General features: G+C 44.5%; 1 long non-coding RNA gene across 17 annotated transcripts in view; it reads right to left on the bottom strand.

The window, feature by feature from the left end:
- Positions 1 to 22,063, bottom strand: part of LOC107179081 — a 44,951-nt gene that overhangs the window by 18,835 nt on the left and 4,053 nt on the right. For 16 of the 17 annotated variants that reach the window (XR_006221815.1, XR_006221805.1, XR_006221802.1 and 13 more), the window contains 2 exons: positions 4,008 to 4,219; positions 2,834 to 2,954 (listed from right to left, as the gene is read on the bottom strand). This is a non-coding gene — a long non-coding RNA (uncharacterized LOC107179081). Of the gene's footprint in view, positions 1 to 2,833; positions 2,955 to 4,007; positions 4,220 to 13,001; positions 13,141 to 13,743; positions 13,958 to 22,063 lie in introns of all 17 variants that reach the window. The other variant, XR_006221801.1, reaches the window with a different exon arrangement.

Raw genomic sequence — 22,063 nt, forward strand, 5'->3', positions numbered from 1 at the left:
GGATTCTCTCTCCACCCCTCCTCTGCACTCTCTCTTTCCCTCTCTCTCTCTCTCAAAATAAATAAAATAAATTTTAACAAAGAAAAGAAAAGAAATTCAAATAAACAAATATTGCACAGGGCATACTTGTACTAAAAATGATTCATTGCTTATCTGAAATTCACTGTTAGCTGGGCACACTGTATTCTCAGTTGCTAAATCTGGTGACCATGAGAGAGAGGGAACAGAAAGTGTGAAGGCCCCGAGGCAGGAACTTGCTTGGCATGTTCACAGCGCAGCATGGAGACTGCTGTGGGCGGTGAGGCTGGAAGGGACAGAGGCCACACATGCAGGGCCCTAGGGTCCTGCAAGCACTCTGGATTTTCTTCTACGTGGAGTGGAAGACCTGGGAGGGTTTTGAGCAGCTGTGTGAAGGACAGAAAGAGAAGACACAGGGCTGCTACTGTACTCGTCCCACCTCCAGAAGGTTCAAATGGAGGAGGTCGAAGATCAAGGTTATTCCAGGTTCAAATGTTCCACTGCACTATGCCTGCCACTGTGTAGCCACAGAGATGGGAAGAGGAGAGTTTGGGGACCACTCTGGCTAGGATACTCATTCCATGGGCAGGGATCAAGTGTACCCTCTCCCGACTCCCTTTCTCTCACTCTTCTCGAGGAAACAGCATTCCAGAGAGCTCCTAGAGTTGCCCGATAAAATACAGGATGCTACTTTTAATAATCAATGTGGACCGGAGGGCTCGTCAGGATGTCCAGGGCTTGGGCCATCACTATTTCTTCATCACTGTTGCATAGAGATAAGTGCAATTCATGCTGCAGCTCCCAGGCCTTCATGTGCCCCCCAGGCACAGTCCTGGAACCCACGGGCACAGCCGCCATGACGCCACTCCTTCTTTCCACCCAAAATGGAGCAGAGTCCATGCCTGGAGAAACTGGCCTAACTGTTCTTCTGTCTCTTTTCTTGACCTATCTGTTCTTCTATCACGTCTACACCATGAAAGTAGGGAAGGAGGGGCTGGGTTTCTTTGGGTCCCATCACTGCTATCGATTCTCTGCCCTGCCGTCAGCAGTCCTGTGCCTATGGTCTGGACTCCTGGTGTTCCAGCTGTCAGCTTTAATCATCAGCAAGAGTAAACACAGGCAGATACGGTTTCCAGGATGCTCTGTAAAACTTCTCACACTGAGCTTGAAAAGGAACATTTTTCTGGGATTGACTGGGGACATGTGACTCTACAAGCAACCAGAGTCCAGCTAAGGGAGGATAAGGAAATTACCAGGACAAGGCCAGTGGCAGGGGTGGGGGGGGGGGGGAGGTCCTTCCCTTAAAGATGCGATGGAAAGAGGTTTCCTTATGACTTCTTAAGAAGAAGCTCTAGACCTCAGTTTCCAATAGCAGCAACTGATTCCAATTGCAGTGATTGAATGATCCTGTACAAAGAGTATTGATTCAGGAATTGACTCGAGAGTTATAGATCTACCTAGAAGGACTTCTCCAGTGATTTGTCTCTGTCCTTGGCTTTGTCCTATAAAACATCTACTTCAACAGCTTGAATAGAAACATGTCAAGTTTACAGAGAACCCAAAACACTGACGAACCAGGGGAAAAACCTGAACTAGCTGGGTAACCTTGGGCAATCTGCTTAACCATTCTGAGCTGCAGTTTCTGCATCTGTAAAATAAATAATAAATCCCACCTCTGTAGAGTGTTCTGGGGATTAACTGAGATGCCCTATGCAAAGTACCTATCCCAATGTTTGGCACAAAGAACACACCCGGTAAGTAATAATTCCCTTCCCTCGGTTTTGTCATCTGTGAAATGGGCATGATAAAAGTATAAATGTCATCAGAAACTGAAACCCAATTCACTTTGGAAAGAAGACTTAGTTGCTGGATAACAACCACAGGCTACAACAATAGACCAAAATCAAGAAAATGAACATTAATAAGCCGTGCAATTAAAAACTAATAACGGCACAGAGAATACAAGCTTGATAACAATTCCAATGAAAAAGACCCGAGAGTTTTAATTAGTCACAAGCTCAGTTTGAAAGCAGAGTGGGACACGTTTACCATGAGAAGCTTATGCAATCATAGGTTACATAATAATAATAATTAACATATACTGAACACTTAACTACATCCCAAGTGATAGTCTAAGTATTGTTCTTTACTCCTTTAATGCCCTCAACAACACTATGAACTGCTACATTTATCACTAGTTTATAGATGACAAAACTGAAACAGAGAGAGGTTAAGTACATTGTCTATCGTCACATTAATTTGTTAATAGCAAAGCTGGGACAGAAATAGCAGAACTGGGCACAGTTCAGACCACATCTGAAGTTACTGGGTTAGTTCTGGGTACCGCATCACATACAGCCACATTGTCCCTGCCCTGATGTACCCCAGCCTTCAACTGTTCTGTGCCATCAGGTCAGGGGGTGGGGGAGAGGTCAGGGGTCACATAGCTTGGAATTAAGCCACTCACCCGGGCCCAGGCTGTAAAGGCAAAGCCATTGCATCAAGGTACCCACATTGCTCTTTAAGATCATGTCGCTGCCTATCAGACAAGGGACTTCGCGCCTCAAGATAGGGCCTTGGGTGACCTATTGCCCCTGAATTGTCACATTTCTTTCCCCCCTCCTCTTCCTCAGCTTATTCAACTGATCCCCACATGTTAATGCTGTCTGCCCTAAAAACTGCTACAGAAGACTGAGGCAAGCTGGATAATTCTTTGAAATCTCATAACTTCTAAACATTCATGCAAATTTTGTACTCTCTTCCATACTATATCTGGGTTTGTTTTAATGTAAAAATAATATTTTAAGTGACTTACCACTGAGTAAAATTGATGCTCCAGAGTGATGAACCGTGGTTTTCCTGCAGCTTTGTAGAAACCCTAGCACACTGCTACACGTCCCCAGTTTGAAAAGCTCAGAACTGCAGATGCATCTTTCCTAACATGGGAAGATGTCCAGGGCACATCATTAGGTGATAAAAGCAGGTTACCAAACAGAATGCACGGTATGACCCTATTCTTGTACACTGCCTGGAAGGTTACGAGTACACCAGTATGTTAACAGAGGTTTTCTCTGGGCTGTAGGAACATGGGTGATTTTTCTTTTGTTCTTTTTGCTTCTTACGTCATGGAATTATTCTACAATGCACATATGTATTTTTTGTGGGGTGATGTATGGGGTTTTGTGGTGGTGGGCTTTGGGGGGGGGGGTGGGGATTAGTTTTGCTTTTTAAGATTGACGAGTTTGAACTGCCTGAATCTTTCAAACACTTGCTCCAGCAGGCTATGCCTTTCAGCCCGTGAGGTCTTTGCCATCGGAAGCAGGGGGGCCGAGCTGCAAAAACTCCGTGCACGTGAATTTAACTTAGGCATCTTCCCTGGCACCTCACCTTGTCACTCCATTGACTTCATCAGCTGTGACCTCAAATATCTGAGATGCTCCTATAAACCCCTGTTGCCTGTGAAGTTTGCTGTGGGGCAATCCCCAACCCTGCTTAATCATTCAGTGAAAGTTTTCTGCATCCTGCCCACATCCTCCCAGCAACCAACTCCAGGTGGGACCACGGTCTTGCCTCTCAACCTCAGCCTTAATGCCATAGACCCAGGAGGGAAGCCTCCCACACTGGGCTGGTCCCCACACTGCGCACGCTCCCTATGTCTTGTCACAACTCACTGCTCGTTTGGAACGTATGGCTTGACTCCCTTCTTCCCTAGAGGTTGCCCCACCTCAAGCTCAGTTCCCCAGTCTTCTCTCTCTACCTGGTTCTAAGGTCTCAGTCAGGTCCCCTTCCTACCTCACCCGTGATACCTTTAATCGTGATTATTTGTTGCACAATTATTATGCGGCAAGCGCGTGCTAAATATTTTATATCCATTGTCTTTCAATTTTCATAATAATCCTTTAAGGTAACTTTCATAGTCCCCATTTCACAGGTAAAGAAACTAAGGCTCAGGGAGATGGAGTGAGGCTTAAGATCTAAGCTAGGCTCACCTGGGTAATGTTTGAGGTTGTTCATGAGGCTGCAGTCAGATGGTGGCTAGGGATAAAGTCATCTCAACGACTTCTTCCTGACATGCACGTGTCCAGTGGTCGACACTGGCTATAGGTTTGGACTGGGCCATCAGCCAAAACACCTGCATGCAGTCTCTCCATATGGTTTCTCCACTCGGGTCAGTTTGGGCTTCTTCAGTTAGAGAATATGACTGAAATCCAAAGACAGCAAGATGAATTTTTAGGACCTAGCCTCTGAAGTCACACAGCATCACTTCTGCCATCTTGTATTGGTCATGACAGTCACAAAGCTCTGTCCAGTTTCAAGCGGAAAGAACATAGACCCCACCACTCAATGGAAAGTGTCGTCGCACTGCAGGAAGAACACGTGGATGGGATATATTGTGGCAACCACGTTTGGAAACTGTAATCTGGCACAATCACATCACTGGTACATTGGACACAGCCAGTATCTGAACCCAGATCTGCCTCACTGCAAAGCCTGTGCTGTTAAACCATGGTAATACACTGCTAAGAGAGATTCATAATGCCTAAAGCTCTGAGCCTGCGACACAGAATATAACACATCATGACAACATTACCCAGCAAGCATGTCCAGAAGAGGGAGGCCAAGATGTTGAGATGCCCAGAAACAATGTCATATGATTTAACAAACGGTTGAGAATATTTAGCCCAAAGAAGACAAAACTGAGAAATGAAATGACAGCTTTCTCAAATATGCATATTTTTAAATTTTCTTAATGTTTACTTATTTTTGACAGAGAGAGAGAGAGAGAGAGACAGAATCCAAAGCAGGCTCCAGGCTCTGAGCTGTCAGCACAGAGCCCGACACGGGGCTTGAACCCATAAACCATGAGATCATGACCTGAGCTGAAGTTGGACAGTTAACCACCCAGGTGCCCCAGCTTTCTCAAATATATTAAAGGCAAACATGTGCAAGAGGAAAGACAGATTGTGCATTGCATCCCCAGAGATGAAAGAGACAGATAGGCAGATCCAGCCCATCACGGCAGTTCGGTGCAGAAGGCAGAGCACTGAGTTTGAATGTAAACAAACCAAGTTTACCTCCCAGCTGTACCTCTTACGCAAATCACTTATCCTTTCTGGGCCTCATTTTCCACATCTGTAAAATAGAGATAATAAAGCCTGATCTCCAGGATTTCTGTAAAACTTAGGGATGATACATGCATAGCAATCCGACATATAGGAAGCACTCAATAAATGACAGCTGCTATTATTGTTATCATTATTATTTGCTGCTGTTGTGGTTGTTCATTAGAGCTATTCAGCAGTGGGGTGGGCTGCCTGGCAAAAACACGAGGTGCCCTGAAAGGATGCCTATACTTAGCAAGGAGAAGTATCTGGATGAAACGATGGACTGAAAACCAGGAAGTTCTTGGCCCTTGCCCACCCCGGGCCACCAGAGATGAAAGCCAACCCAGGGAGACCCCATTGTCCCTTGGATGGACTTAGCCTTGGGACCTGCTGGGAGTGGGACAGCACTGGCTAGGAAAGAACGAAAGGAAACAGGAAGGCATGAGGCTGAGATGGCAGCACTGGGTCTCTGGGGAGGTGTGGGAAGGCAGCAGAGGTCTTTGGGCAAAGACCGTGATTAGAATCATAAAGATGTTGGTGGGGTTCTGGAAGCATCCATCTAGGCAGGGTTCCTGGGGGCAGCCTCCAATCCTGAGTGGAAGGCCATGGTTAGACTGAGTTAGGGCTGGGCCCCAGACAAGAAGGGTGACTCCAACAAGCACTGGTTACAAATCAGGAAACCAATTCCCAAATCAGATCTTATAGCCTCGCAAACAATATAGGGGCAGGAGGGAAGGGAAGCAAGGAAGGAGTGGGGGAGGGAGGAGGTACTCGATCCCAATGAACATCTTGTACAGTAGCCGCTATGTGCCAGAGGTAACTTCACATTTTATGACTCATTTAATCATCACCATGATCCCCTAAGGTGTCTGTTATTATTATCCCCATCTTACAGGGGAGGAGAGTGAGGTATAGAGAGGCTAAGGTGCTTGCTCAAGTTCCTAGAGCTAGAAGTTGCCAGAGTCAGGTCTGACCTCAGGAAGTCTGGTTCCAGTGGTGTGATCTCTACCACTCTGCTCTCCCATCTCTGTAGGTGCTAGCCAGATGCATACACCACTTCATTTCGTTTTATTTTTAAGGGTAGTTATTGCTGTTCCTATTTTCAGAGGGCCATGGACGCTCAGAGGAAGAGAAGCTTCCTTGATATGAAACAGCTCGTAGAGAACTGAAGCAGGACATTGACACAGGTCTATCAGCTCTTGCAATCACAACCAGGCACAAGGACACAGGACCCACCAGAAGATGTTAGCTACCAGCTTAGAGCAGCAGGACCAAGTGATTCCATTTGCTACAGCCAGAGGCCATGAGCCAAAGGTATCCGGGCCTGCCTTGGGCTGAGTGGGCCCACGGGATGGACAGCTGGTCAAATCTCAGGGTCATGGCAGGGTCTCGGTGATTTAACAGGGACAATACCCCCAGGACAGGACACCTGTTCCCTCCCCCAACCCGCCCCCAACCTCCCCAACAAATGCAGCCGTGCTTGGGCTTGCGGTATCACAGTGATAAATTCCACTCTCTGATGGCAAAACTCCCGGGCCCCATCCCTGTCTGCCTGTTAAGCTGCAAGACCTTTCCCTGTGTCACCAGGGAAAACCTCGGAGAAAAGGAAAAAGACTGGGTTTCCAGAACATTAAACTCCCATTGCCACTACTGCCTGCCAATCTCCCTGCTAATCACTTAGAGCCAATGCACCTTGGAGGAAGGGGCAGTGGGGGCTGCTCACTGCAGCCCTGCCTACTGACAATCCTTGTCTTTTCAGCAGGAAGGGACCTTGGAAGGTCAACTTGTCCCTTCTCCTGCCCTGGCTCAGACTCACTTCATGCAGAGAAAGAAAGCTGGCTGAGCCAAAGGGACAGGTCTCCCTCCACATTTTGTGACAAAAATATCAACCAGAGTTTATCCAGGAGCCAACAAATATTTAGTGAGCACTTTCTATGTGCCAGACGCTGGGCTGATTAAATAGGGCTCCAGCCCTCTGTCTACAAAGCTTCTAATCAGGGGCTTGAGCAACAAGGACCAAGGAAAGGAGTGTTCTTCAGATTTCGGGATAGAAATGCTGAAAATTTCTCTCCTCCACCCCTACTCCATCGTCTCCACCAGCACCCCACAAAGCACACATTCTTCCTGCCTTCTTTTCTGGCTTGACTGGACTAGGAAATACTTTCATGCGAAGCATCAGACTTTTCCAACACAAAGGTTCAATGGAGTTTTGCCGGTGGCGGGCCATAATAAAAAGATGACTGAATTGAGCATGCAGTTGAGAGACGGGGTCACAGTATGAACCTGGAAGAGTCTCTCTCAGCCCCAGTGATTCTCACATGCGTTATCTGTAAAACGGGATTAAGTTTACCACCCACTTCATAAATGGTTCATCCCATTGCAATCTCGTTAAATAAACCCAGCTCCCCATGCTGATATATGATAAGAGTGTATGATATATATGATATCATATATGATAAGAGTACATTTTAGGGGCGCCTGGGTGGCTCAGGTTAAGCATCCAACTCTTGATTTCAGCTCAGGTCGTGATCTCACAGCTCAAGGGATCGAGCCCCACATCAGGTTCTATGCTGATAGCTTGGAGACTGCTTGGGATTCTCTCTTTCCCTCTCTCTCTCTGCTCTCCCCTGCTTGCTCTCTGTCTCTCTCTCAAAATAAATAAATACAGTTTTAAAAAAGAGTACATTTTAGAAAAAATACACATAAAGCAGTGACTCTAGGGTGTGGGGAAATGGACCCTTTTATACACTGCTGGTAGAAGTATAAATTGGTGCAACTTTTTGCATGGGGGACAGGAGGAGAAATTGGCAATAAGTTACAAGGAAAACTCACTGTACTCACCCTTTTCCTCAAAAATCTTCTTTCCAGAAATTTACTTAAGGTGTATTAAAAGAGATACGTTAGACCAATGGTCATCACAACATCACTTATAATTATGCCAAAAGCTATGTATAATTTAACGTTTAACATATGATATTTAACATTTTAGAGAACTGCCCATAATAAAAAAAAATCACAGCCGAATATCCAACACCTATCTTAAGAAATAGAATATTCATGCTGTACACCTGAAACTAATGTAACACTGTGTGTCAACAATACTAAAAAAACAGTGTGTTGAAATAAATATACATAGTATTCTTAACTGCTCCCCCCCAAAAAATAGGATATTCACTACAACTTCAGAATCTCCTGCATGCCCTATCCGATCCCACTACCCCAAATTTTGTACTAATCATTCTTTTCCTTTCCTTCATAATTTTACCACACATCTATGTATCTCAAAAAAAAAAAAAAAGAAAGAAAATTTTTCATTTTTCCTATATTTCCTAACGTTTATTTTTGAGTCAGAGAGAGACAGATTGCAAGCAGGGGGAGGGACAGAGAGAGAGGGAGACACAGAATCCAAAGCAGGCTCCAGGCTCTGAGCAGTCAGCACAGAGCCAGACATGGGGCTTGAACTCACAAACCTCAAGATCACGACCTGAGCCAAAGTCAGACACTTAACTGACTGAGCCACCCAGGCACCCCTCATTTTTCCTATTTTTGATCTCTATCTAAATGTGGTCAATTTGTCCATGATTTTAGATCTAACTTGCTTTTTCACCCCACAAGTTAGATGATGATGATTATTATATATAATCAATATTTATTTATACACTTACCATTTTCTTTTGTCACCTTTCATTCTTGTACTTCAAACATCTGGGGAGTGTTTTTCTTCTTCCTGGTATATATCTTAGTTCCTTTAGTGAGTGTGTCTTGGGAGTCAATTGTATCACTTTTGTTTTTAAAACATTTTTTAATTGTCTTTATTTTGCCTTCATGTTTAAGAGATCATTTTAATGAAAGTAGAATTCTACATAATATTTTCACTTAGCACTTCAAAACTATTATTCCATAGTCTTCTGACTTCTGTAGATGTGTTGAAAAATAAGCTGTGGGCCAAATGCTCATTGCTTTGTAAGTAATCTATATTTTCTCTCTATTTTTAGGATCCTCTCTTTGTCTTCAGTATTCTTCTACTTTTCTACAAAATGCGGGCCTCTTTTCCTTTATCCAGTTTTGGATTCACTAGGCTTGTTGAAAATTGGGACTAGAGTCTCTCATCAAGACTGGAAACTTTTCAGTCTTTATCTTTCTTATTACTTCCATTCTCTCTGCCATTCTTTGGGATTTCAATTATATGTAGGTTGTATCTCCTCACTCTGTCCTTTATATCTCCTATCTCTTTCATCTCTTTGTCTTTCTATTGTATTCTAGATCATTCTTCAGCAATACTTCCAGACCACTAAGTCTTTCTTCAGCTGTGTCTAATTTATTATCACATCCATCCAGTTGCTCATTTCAATGATTAGATATTTTTATTTTCTAGAAGTATTTGTTTCTCTTTTACATCTGATTAGGTTATTCTGATAGCCTTTTGTTCCCTCATTATACTTCCAATACTGTTTTATTTTGTAAAAAAAATTAAACATATTTCTTTCATATTCCATATTGAGTAAGTACAAGTCATTATAGTCTCCGAAGCATTTGTTATTTATATTGAGTCTCTTTCATGGTAGTTCATTTCCTCATGTGTTTGTTGAATGTTGATTATGAAGCCCATGTCCCTTGGAACTTTGTCTATGGAATTCTTGGTGGCCAAGTTTTTTTTTAAATATGTTCTTTCCAAGCCCTGGGTATCTCACCAATCCAGAACACTTCAAATTTTCAGCTTGGGGTTTTGGATGAATTTGGGTTTCTCCAAGAAAACATTTATCTTTATGTTTTTTCTTCCTTTCCATTAAAGTCAAGGATAACAAGCAAGTTTCTTCATCAACTATCTTCTTCCGTGGAATGTGTTTTTTGTAGTTCACCTACTGGGATTTTCACCCTCTGGGATCCCAGTTTTGTGTAAGAATCCAGCCTGCTTGGGCTCTGAGCTCTATCTCCCATTTATCTTGTATATGACCCATATTACTTATTAAACCCCAAATAATCTCTAAGAAAATGACTAGCTGTATACATACATCACTCTTTTAGATTCATGGGGTTTGGTTTTGTTGGGTTGGTTTTTTGGGTTTGGTTTTTTTTTTTTTTTTTGGTTTTTTTGGTTTTTTGGTTTTTATCCCTAAGACATTCCCTTTATTTTGTGCCAACTCAGCCATACATTTATGCATTTTTAAAGGGGGAGGAAATATATATATATTCCATCACTTGGGGCATACTGTCCCTGGAGGAGTTTCATGGAACATCTAGTCCGTTATGTTTGATGAAAAGATAAGTATAATTATATTTATTGGCAAAGGAAAATGTCAACATAAGGAGTGAGTATAAAAAATTAAGTTACATAACAGTGTTCTCTCTGGATCATGGGTTGTTGGGTGATGCTTGCTTTATCTTTTGTACATTTTCCATATTGTTTTAATATTTTTGCAACAGGAATTTATTATTTTAACAAAAATAGTTGTCTGCATTCTACTCACACTATCATGCAGATATGCAAACATTTGTGGCTTCTTTATTTCTCCATAACATGCTTAGCTATGCTTCTGGAGACTCCACCCTAGTGGGAAGAGTTGAACTAAGGAACAGGAATTCAGTGGACCAGACCCAGTACATGGGTCTCCCCAGATTTGCTTGGCCCTATTTGCCTCTTTCATCCAGCTACATGCTCAATAGATAGTCCCAGCCACAGCTACCACTGCCTCATCTCCTAACTCTCAGCCTTCTCCAAAGTGAGAGCTTCTGCAGATGCTCCAGTGTGCCTACCATGGCAGGAGCCACAGCAACTCCAGTGCCCAGGTCTGATTCAATAAGACCTATGAAGATTCTTATTCCTCTTACCACTTCCAGAGACTCAGATAAAGGGTATGTTTTTACTTATTGCTTTGTAACAAATTACTTCAAAACTAGGGACTTAGAGCAACAAATATGTATTATCTCACAGTTTTTGTGGGTTAAGAACCTGGAGTGGCTTAGCTGGGGGGGTCTAGCAATGGTCTCTCCTGAAATGGCAGTTAAGATGTTGACAGGAATTTCAGTACTGAAGGCTTCACCACACTTCAGTTTCATGTTGTAAATTGGAGATCCACTTCCAGGATGGCTCACTCTTGTGACTATTGGAAAGAGGCTTTAGATCCTCACCAAGTAGGCCTCTCCAATGGACTACTTGAATATACTCACAACATGGAAGCTGGCTTCTCCCAAAGCAAGTAATTTAAGAGCAAGAAGGAAAACACGATATCTGTTATGACCTACTCTCTGAAATCACACATTGTTATTTTCACTTTATTCCATTTGCTAGAAGTAAGTCACCAAGACCAGCCCTCACTCATATGGAGAGGAATTAGGCTCTACTTCCTGAGGAGAGTATGAAAGCATTTGTGGACATATTTTTTGACTGCCACAAAGGGCCACATCATAGGCATGGGATCTCCTACTTCTTCAGAATCTTCCTAGAGGGACCAGAGAGCACAACCTCATAGTGCAGTAGAGGGAAATGTTGACCATTTAAAGATAGGAGAAAGTTAAAAACAGCAAATAAATGGGGGCGCCTGGGTGGCTTGCTCAGTTAAGCGTCCGACTTCGGCTCAGGTCACGATCTCATGGTCTGTGGGTTCGAGCCCCGCGTCGGGCTCTGTGCTGACAGCTCAGAGCCTGGAGCCTGTTTCAGATTCTGTGTCTCCCTCTCTCTCTGCCCCTCCCCTGTTCATGCTCTGTCTCTCTCTGTCTCAAAAATAAATAAACGTTAAAAAAATTTTTTTTAATAAAAAAAAATAGCAAATAAATGCAAATCATCCACGGACTATTTTGAGGTGTGGTGGTTTATCGTGGCCCATCTGGAAGAAGGCCCATGTGTCTGAACAATCAAAAGGGATTTCTTGTGAAGCTGTGGCTAGCTCAGCAATGCCTTCTCTCCTTCCCCATGTCACTTTCTTTTTTTCCCTTATTTTTGCTACCCTGGGACTGAGGGCAGTAAAACTTTGGCATATAAGTTTTGTCTCAAATTCTGTGTTCTAGAAACTTGGGTTGAAAGAAAGAGTTCATCTTGGAAATTACTGGCGCTGACATAAACATCCCTTTGGATGGCTCAATCTCTTTATACTTTCAGACTTTCAGATTTTCAGACTTTCAGATTTTCAGATTTTCTCCTCCAACCACCCTGACTCTTCCTTAACGGTAGCTGGGTAGATGGTGGATTTACTTGATCTTGTACTAATGAGAGAGGAGAACTAACCTCTAATCAAACTAACCTCTGCCACTGGGCTTGTCATCTGGTCTGGCTCCTATGCTTGGCCACAACTGATCCTGACTGGCTTGTCATCCAGGTAGACACACTAACACCCTCGACTAAAGATCACAGTTCTGGTCCTATTCCTCTAGTTGCAAAGTCCCCTGCTCTGTGAAGTCTTCATTTCAACCCCAGTCCTCCGCTCAACTACAAATTCTCTCGGCATCTCAACCAGGGCACATAAGAGCTTCCAAGTTCTGCGGCCCAACAGCCCAGGCCATGGAGAACGGAAGGACTACTTCAGTCTCATCTAATGCCCACCTCCCTTCACCTTAACTCCTGTGCCGTATGGAGGGGAATACAAAGCTGGAGACATTAAATGCCATGTTCTTGATTCATTCATACCCCTGGAATGTTTTGACCACGTCCAGTATTTTGGCCCAGGGGAGTTGGAAATGAGGACACTGGATTCTGACTCTCTTGTCCCTCCTCCATCTTTCCCTTCTTCTTCCATACCCCTTCAGCTTCCTAAGTGACTTCCATAACACCAGAGTCTGAACCAGCTCTACCCTATTGTTTATAAGAAAATTCTATGATCATATTCTATGACCAGGGAGGGCAATGAATTCAAAAATGTATCTTCCTTCTCTATGAAACCTTACCTTCAAGAGTGTTTGGTCCTAATGGACTTCGAAACAGGAAGTTGTCTCTGAGATTTAAAGCTGAACAATGACTTCTTTGTTCTAGGCGGTTCTTGCCCTTCCTAAAGCACTAAAATGTTTTGCTTTCGTGGGTGGAGAGCTTCAGGAAAACAGAAGTTTCAGGATATGGGTATACATTCAAAATACATGTTAACCATGTGATCTATCCCCTTGAAACAATTACTTTCTCAAAAAGTACCATCACTGTCATTGACCCATTACTGAGCCCACCTCCAGCTTGCCTATTTCTTTCCTCCTCCAGATCCCAGTACCAAATACTCAACTTCCCTTTCTATAGATAGCTCACTTGGGACTCATTTTCCTGGTTTTTAACTCAGGAGTCCTTCCAGGGTGTGAGTTCTTCTACTTACCCTCCTGACCAAAGTAAGAAAGAGCTCACTCCAGCCCCATTTCCTCACCTCACAGCTAGGAAAGAGAGCTAAAACACGGGGATGTGTTAAGACATGAAAAGATGGACGTGAAGCCACTTTGCGAACCATAAAGTGCTGTACAAATATCAAGTATTGTTTCATGAAAGATGCCTTCCCTAACAGCTGAGAATGATACTTCTCTTAATGTTGCCTCTACAGATACCTGTGTCTTGAATGGTAACATTTGTCCCCAGGGGCCAGGAAGGATAAAGTCAGTATCAGGAGGGAGGCTCTTTAAGTCTCTGGGAAAATAAGGATATGAGAGGGAGCACCTGTGGGAAGTCATCTGTGGATCCACTTTGTCTGCTTGGAGAATCACTGGCTTCAGGCATCTGCTGGTGGGGCCAGCATAGAGGACCCAGCTTAGGGAAGGCATCAGGGATGTCCAAATCATGATACTGAGATGGTGGCAAACCAGACTTTCAGGCAAGCCACTTCTGTGGCCATGGACAGAGATCCACCCAGACCGCTATCAAATTCACTCTGCTGGGTAAAATAGAAGCTGATTTATGTCTCCAGCAGGTATGCCAGAGAAAATTCAAATTGATCAAAAATTAAATATTCATAGGACATTATTCATTAAGATTCATCTCACCGGGTGGATGAAATGAGGCAAGGGAAGAAATTAGCTTGCTTGAGAGTGTCAAAGTAATTATGTGATTAAATTGCAATTTATAATTTCTCCTTCAAAAAAAGCATTACTTCCTGATTTGTGTTTTCTCCTCCTTACTGTGCCCCCTTGTTGTCTAGGCCTGAGCCAAGGGCGCTCAGGGTTCATCGGAAATGGGAAAGCTCCAAACACAGTGCCTGGTCTCACTGTCTACATCCTTTCCCCCACCCACTACTAACTCCAAGGGCGGCCTTTCCACCTGGCCTCGGGGGTTTTCCCCTCTTAATGTGGAGAACAGGGCCTCCAGAAGCAAGTGGCAACCTCCCTAGAGAAGAACAGACAAATCCTCACAGAGACACTCAGATGGATGGCAGCCTCAGGCCACTACCTCTCCTTCCTCGATGAGGGGGAATAAAACGTACAAAGTACAATTTCCCCTGTGGATCACCAGTCATCTCGACAAGGCATACCTGGATGGCCTCTTAGGAAGTCCCCTTCTGGCAGTCATCCATATTCTTCCAGAGAAGGGAGGCATCCTTCTCATACTCTTGGTTCCCCCTCCTGAACTTGATGTGGACCTATACAGAGCCTCCCTGAGACAAAGTCAGGGTCAGGTAATGATTCATGAAGTTCACCCACTGAGACTCCATCACTGAAGTTCAACAAGCCAGTTCCCCAACTCCTGCCAACAAAGGTCTCTAGGGAAAGTAGACATCGGAGTTCAAGGACCCAACAAGTTTGAGAATGAGAGAGTAGAGGTCCGCTTGGGTAGCCTACCTCCTTTACCAGGTGGATCCTCCCTACCACACTGTCCCTTCTGGTGACTCCCAAATTAGGCTAAGCCTGAATCCAGTGACAAGGGACACTCCAGAGCCCTACCACACCGAGGCCAAGGTGGCTTTAGTTTTCCAGCTATGCTCTCCAGAGCCCTGAGGGTCCTGGGGATGCTGCCGGCCATGTGGGCAGGAGGGCAGGGGCTGCTAGAGGCCACAAACCCCATTGGGGTGCTCTGCTACTTCTTCAGGTGACTTCATTTCAATAAAGCGTTTTGCTGCTAAAAATAATCTTAGAGCCACTGAATCAGACGACCTCTCATAAGCCCCTTCCAGCCCAGAAGCCTCTGATTCTCTGACTTCAGTGGTACAGAAACAAGATGTGCTCTGAGCTAGACAAAGCCTCTATTTTCTCTTCTTACCTCTCACTTTAAGAAGAAATGCAGTCTGTCTATCTGTCTGTCTTTCTAGAATCCAAAGTCTAGCTAAGATGATATATATGGGTCTGGAGGCAAATGGATAACTGTGTTTATCTTGCCCTGTTTCTCTGTCTACACTTCCATCTTGGCCTCTCTCTGTCTCTATAACTCTCTGTGTCTCTCTCTTGCTACTGCCCAATGAAGATTTAGCGGCTGGCTCCAGCAGCTGAGAAGGGCACTATTAATTCCAAGCTTGTTTCCAAACACCACGGAGGCCTGCCCGGGTTAATTAGTTGTGCAGGCTTTTCTTCAAGTGAGCGAGCCGGTAGGGTGTTTTACAGCTCTGTCACTGCGGTTATTTGTTCGTTTTCTGTTGTATTTGGAAATACACTTATCTGACAATAAATAACGTCCACGGTGACTAGGGCCGATAAAGGCAGTGAGCAGCCCCTCAAGGGGCTTGGGGGTCACGGTCAGAAGGCTTCAAGGCCCACCTAGTTCCCCTACACCAAGAGGCACTTCCAGGCCCTGGGAGAGGCAGGAGGATGTGGGTGAGGCCAGTGCGAGGAGGCTAGAAGAGACGGGAGCAAAGGGACAGGAGCTTGAGGGTCCCAGGCGAAGGACACTGGGGATGAACCTGTGCCATGATAGAACAGACACAGAAGATTTGGTTCCAGGTCCCAGGCCCCATGCATACAAGCTGCATAACCTCACACAAGCATCTCGCCTCTGTGCCTCAGTTTCCTCACCCATAAAAAGAGAATGGTGAGGGGCACCTGGGTGGCTCAGTCAGTTAAGTGTTCAACTCTCGATTTCAGTTCAGGTTATGATCTCACAGTTCGTGAGTTCGAGCCCCACATCAGGCTCTGCTCTGACAGCACAGAACCTGCTTGGGATTCTCTCTCTCCCTCTCTCTCTCTGCCCCTCCCCCACTTGCACCCACAAGCTCGCTCGCGCTCTCTCTCTCTCTCTCTCTCTCTCAAAGTAAATAAAAATAAACTTTAAAAAAAAAGAGAACGATGATAACACCTTTCTACTCAGAGCAGTTACAAGCACCCAGGAGACAATGGAAGTAAATGTACCACACAAACAATAGAGATTTTCATTTTCCAGACGGAAAGAAGTGCTCAGGTAGACTATCCTGGATATGCGGCCCAGACCTCAGGTCTCCCTGGGAAAAAATTAGTCCAAACAAAATCATTATGGGAAGTACTTCACACTGATCTGCAAGTACTCACTTAGGGCTCTGGGGGTGAGGAAGTCGGAGGGGGCAGACGGACCACAGGATCAAACCAAGTAGGCAGAACGGAATACCGGTAGAGGATCTGAGCTTGGGACTTAGACTGCTTGTTTATATCATTTGTGGCTATAAATGTTAGAGAAGCTACTTCACGCTTTTATCCCTGCTGAGTGTTCTCATCTGTAAAATGGGCATAATAATAGCACCTAGCTCCCTGGATTGGGGCATGAGGACCGGATGAGATGAGGACCGGATGAGATGACGTGCTTAGGACAGTAGATGGCATGTGGCAAGAGTTCAATAAACACCAGCTACCCTTGTAACACATAAAAACTGGTCAAGACATGAATTAAACCTCACTTGTTCTCATGTGTGTGAACTAACCACACACGAAGAGCCTGAGAGCTGAGCTGGGGAGGGGAGGGGGGAGGGCGCAGTAAAGGAGAATTTCAGTCTGATGGGATGTAATCAAGGAATCCTTCCAGGAGGGAAGAACAACTTCAACATGGTGTAGAGGACAAGAGACAAGGTATTCTGGTATACTGCTGAGCAAATCCTTGAGTGTTTTCCCATTATAGACTTGAAGCCAAAGCCTAAAGATCAGGAGAGGAGCCGGTCACCCCCCCAAGAGCTACCACCAAGTCACCAGCAGATGGACACAGCCACCTCCACACAGAGCATATGGAGGCAGGAAACCTTGGAATCAACCAGAGCCTAGCCCACCTCCAGTCAGGGCATGAAAAGGACTGATAGGAGGGGAGATGGTAAGGCAGGCCTGTCCTCTCCCCCCACCATGGAGAAGAAATGGGGTGCTTTTCCACCCTGATGCAAAGGAAAAGAGAATGTATGAACCCCATGATGCCTCACAGGCACAGATCATTGTCTCGAAAGCCTAGGACTACAGCTGACCGGCCTGTTTGTTCCACACCCCCACAGTGGGAATGAAAAGCAGACTGTTTGGCATCTCTACCTGAGATCTAGAATTATATTCGAATGCAAAGACTTGGACCCTTTGCAGACCTGGAGATTCTGAAAGCAAGAGACCCACGGCAGTACCCCACCCAGCAGGGCTTGAAGGGGCTCGGTGCAGCATGACCGGGAAGATGGGGGGTAGCTCTCCCATCCCAGGTCTGTGTGACCCTTGAAGGCCACAATCACTCCAGCAGGCCCTGTGGCTCCATGTGGAGATGCACAGAAATCAGCTCAAGGGCAGGAGCCAAAGATTTGCCCAGGTTGCTGCTGAATTCACAGTTGGATGCGTAAGCCAGAGAATGGAGTCACTGGAAGACTGTAGCTCTGGTGAGGCCAAAGGGAGGTACAGCTGGGAGACTGTGGCGTCAGGGGGGAAAGGTCGTCCTCAGTGATGGAGGGGACCAGGCAAACTCTCCAGCATAACAAAACCAGAAAGAACCAGGAAGAGGTAAAGGACATGAGACACCTCCCCCATCCCCATAAGTCATACAAAGAAGTCTCTTCCTCCCATCCATCCTCTCAGCCTCAAACTGAGATGCTAAGGCCTCCAAGAGGAGGTGAATGGGGTGCCTTCAAGCCAGTCCTCAGTTCCCCTCCGCTGCCCCAAATGGCCAGAGCCCAGCACTAGCTAATGCTGGAGGGGAGGGGAGGAGAAGAGCTTTGAATCAAGTTTGTAATGTAAGTTTTAAAAATGTAAAAGATTGGGTCTTAATTACCGGAACGAGGCTGTTGTAGTAACCGAAAGTGGCTGGAAAGTTATGGAACCAGACCAAGACGTCGTTAAGGGAGCTGCTCCCCAGCAGGGAAGAGAGATCTGGCACAGTGTAGCCGGGGGCAGTTACTGGAAGAAATAAAACTGCTCTGTTTATACACCAAAGAGTTGAGACTCCCCAGTAAATTGGGCCCAGTTACAGGCATACAGAAAGTAACTGGACCATGGAAACCTGCATCCCAATAGTCAGAGCACCCCAAAGAAGGATAGTGAACTGGACAGACCAAACCTTTCTCCTTCTCATTCAGGCACTGCCTCACCTCCCAGGTGGAGACATTAAGTGATGGAGGAGGGATCTGTCCTCAGGCTTTTAACGAGGCACTTAGAAAGAGGAACACGATGGTTTCCGCTTACAGGAATCCTCAGTGAAACGCACTCACAGGCAGCTGGTGCAATGTGCTCACTTCTGGTGCATTCCAGGAAGCATTACCCCGCCTCATACCAACATCATCCAGTGGTCCCCGCATGGGAGGGCCAAACAACCATGGAGGTCTTTGAGTTTCCAGGCTGCGAAAGGCTGGAGAGGAACAAGTTGGGCCCTGGGACACAGAGGCAGCACACCCAGAGGGTCAGGAAACTGCCATAGGGGCTTGATCCCCTGGTGGAAAGTGAGAAAAAAACAAAGTTTATAAAGAGCAGGGTGGGAACTGGCTCGTGGAACAAGATGTTCCCTTGGCTAGTTTCCACCCGGGGGAAAGGGAGAAACCTTATTGAGTGCCTGTACTATATTAGGCACTACGTTCACCCTCACATCACTTAATCCTCCCACAACCCCGTAGGGAAGGCCCTTTCTCCATCTTGCAGATGAGGAAACTTGAGTCAGAGTAGTTGCCTCTGGTCACACATCGCTGGGATTTGAACCTCAGATCTGTCTGTATGGCATACATGGATATTTACTGCTTATATCGCCCTTTCAATAAAGGACTCATTACCCTGCCACCAAAAGTGTTGGTTCTCGTTGCCTCCAGCAATTAGTTCCTTCAGGGACCCCTCAGCTTTTGAGTCACAGTTACTCTTTTCAGGGATGGTCCCAGCCAACGGCTGAGCAAGATGGTGGTACACGGGTCCAGCCCTTTTCTACCAGCGCGGAGCTGCTCTAACGAGCAGTGCTGCCCCAGAGCGCCCCCCTGGGACTGGCAGAGGTTTTAGCAGGTCCTCATGATGGGCTGAGACCTCCTTCCAGCCAATCCTGCATCCTGCCTTTTCGTTTCACAGATGTTAATTCCCTTCTGTACTCCTAATTTCACTCAGTGTCTGGTTCCCAGAGAACCCAGCTGGGATGCTCAATCTGACTCAGGCTCTTGCTCATCCTGACCCTTTATCCTCACTCTTAGTCACCCCTAAGGCAACACCCCTGCCCAGACAGTAACTTCCTATTGGCAGCTATGTCTCCATCCCTTCTGGAGGAAAGCTACTAAAGTCTCATGATTAGAGGAGTTCCTGAACAACCCAGTGTCCTGGACTAAGGTGTTCAATGCTCAAGGTCAGTGGCTATCATTCAACCATACTTTGAAGTCTAAAGTCCAAGTAAGCAGTCACCCTCACTGTCTCCCTTTCCCCCATGTCAATTCCACCCTTTAAATGGCCATAACATGAAATTGAGATTTAGGGTTTTAGAATATGTTGTCCTTAATGAGAATACTTTATGATTTGTGTGTTTTGCTTAAAAGGAGATGCATACAGGCGGCCTGGGTGGCTCAGTCGGTTAGGCATCCGACTTCAGCTCAGGTCATGATCTCACAGTTTGTGAGTTTGAGCCCCACGTCGGGCTCTGTGCTGACAGCTCAGAGGCTGGAGCCTGCTTTGGATTCTCTGTCTCCTTCTCTCTCTGCCCCTACCCAACTTGTGCTCTGTCTCTCTCCATCTCTCAAAAAATAAATAAATGTAAAAAAAAAAATGTAAAAAAAAAAGAAATGCATACAAGCAAAATAAAGAAAATATATATCAATTGTACTTCATCAAAACTAAAAACTTTGAACCATATCCCCAGCAAAATATTAGCAAATCGAATCCAACAATGTGTAAAAAAATATATACACCACGACCAAGTGGGATTTATCTCAGGTATACAAGCATGGTTCAACATTTAAAAATCAATTAAGGTAATCCATTACATTAACAGGCTAAAAAAGAAAAATCACATCATATCAATACATACAGAAAAAGCATTTGACAAATCCAACACCAACTTATAATGAAAACGCTTAGTAAGCTAGGACGAGAGGGGAATTTTCTCAACTTGATAAAGAATATTTTTTAAAAAAAACAGGGTGCCTGGCTGGCTCAGTCAGTGGAGCATGTGACTCTTGATCTCAGGGTTGTGAGCTCGAGCCCCATGTTTGGTATAAAGATTACTTAAAAAAATTTTTTTAATCTTTTAAAAAGAAAAAAATAGCTACAAATCTACTGCTAATATCATACTTAGTAGGGAATACTCGAACCTTCCCCACTAGGCGAAAAGACAATCCAATAAGAGACTAGTATCCAGAATATTTAAAGAACTGTTACAACTCAGCAATAAAAAAACAATAACCCAATTAAAAATGGGAAAAGAATCTGAATAGACATTTCTCCAAAGAAAAAAATATACTCAATATATACATGAAAAGATGTTCAACCTCATTACTCATTAAGAAAATACAAATCAAAACCAAAATGGCATACTAGGATGTCATATCCCATCAGGATGACTATATCTAAAAAAAAGAAGAAGAAGAACATGAGGGGCACTCAGTCAGTTAAGCATATGGCTCTTGGTTTCGGCTCAGGTCATGGTCTCATGGTTCCTAGGATCGAGCCCCATGTCAGTCTCTGCACTGATAGCACAGAGCCTGCTTGGGATTCTCTTCCTCTCCTTCTCTGCCCCTCCCCCGCTCACATGAGTGCTCTCTCTCTCTCAAAACAAATAAATAAACTTAAAAAAAAAAGGAACATGAACAATAACAAGTATTGGAGAGGATGTGGAGAAATTGGAACTCTCATGCATTGATGATACGAGTGTAAAATAGTGCAGCTGCCTTGGAAAACATTCCAGCAGTTCCTCAGGAAGTTTAAACACAGAGTTACCATATGACCCGGAAATTCCACCCCTTGGTTATACATCCAAAAGAACCTAAAACATATGTCCATACAAAACCTCATACACAAATGTTCATACGAACATTATTCATAAGAGTCAATAAGTGGAAAGAATCCAAACATCCATCAATTCGTGAATACATAAACTAAATACAGTATATCTATACAACAGGATATTATTCAGCCATAAAATGGGTTAAAGTACTTATATATGCTACCACCTGGACAACCTTGAAAGCATTATGGTAAATGAAGAAGTCTAACACAGAGGGCCACATATTGTGTGATTCAGTGTATATGAAATGTCCAGAATAAACAAATCCATAGATATAGAAAGTAGATTAGCAGTTGCCAGGGTCTGGGAGGAGGGAGAAATGGGGAATGACTGCTTCATGGGTATAAGGTTTTTTGAGGGGGTGATGTAAATGTTCTGGAATTAGATAGTGGTGATGGTTGCATAACTTTGTGAATATTCTAAAAACCACTGAAATGTGCACTTTTAAAGAGTAGGCGAGCTATATCTCAATAAAAAAAAAAAACCTAAAAGTTCTAAGAGAAAACATAGAAGACTTTCCTGAACTTGGGTTAAGCAAATATTTCTCAGACGTGGCACTAAACGCACAGTCCATACAAGAAAACAAGTTGATAAATTGAATTTCATCAAAATTAACATTTTGGTCTATGAAAGACACTGCTAAGAGAATAAAATAGCAAGCCATATACTTGGA

Source organism: Panthera tigris, chromosome C1 (genome assembly GCF_018350195.1).
Source record: "Panthera tigris isolate Pti1 chromosome C1, P.tigris_Pti1_mat1.1, whole genome shotgun sequence".
Classification (NCBI taxonomy): domain Eukaryota; kingdom Metazoa; phylum Chordata; class Mammalia; order Carnivora; family Felidae; genus Panthera; species Panthera tigris.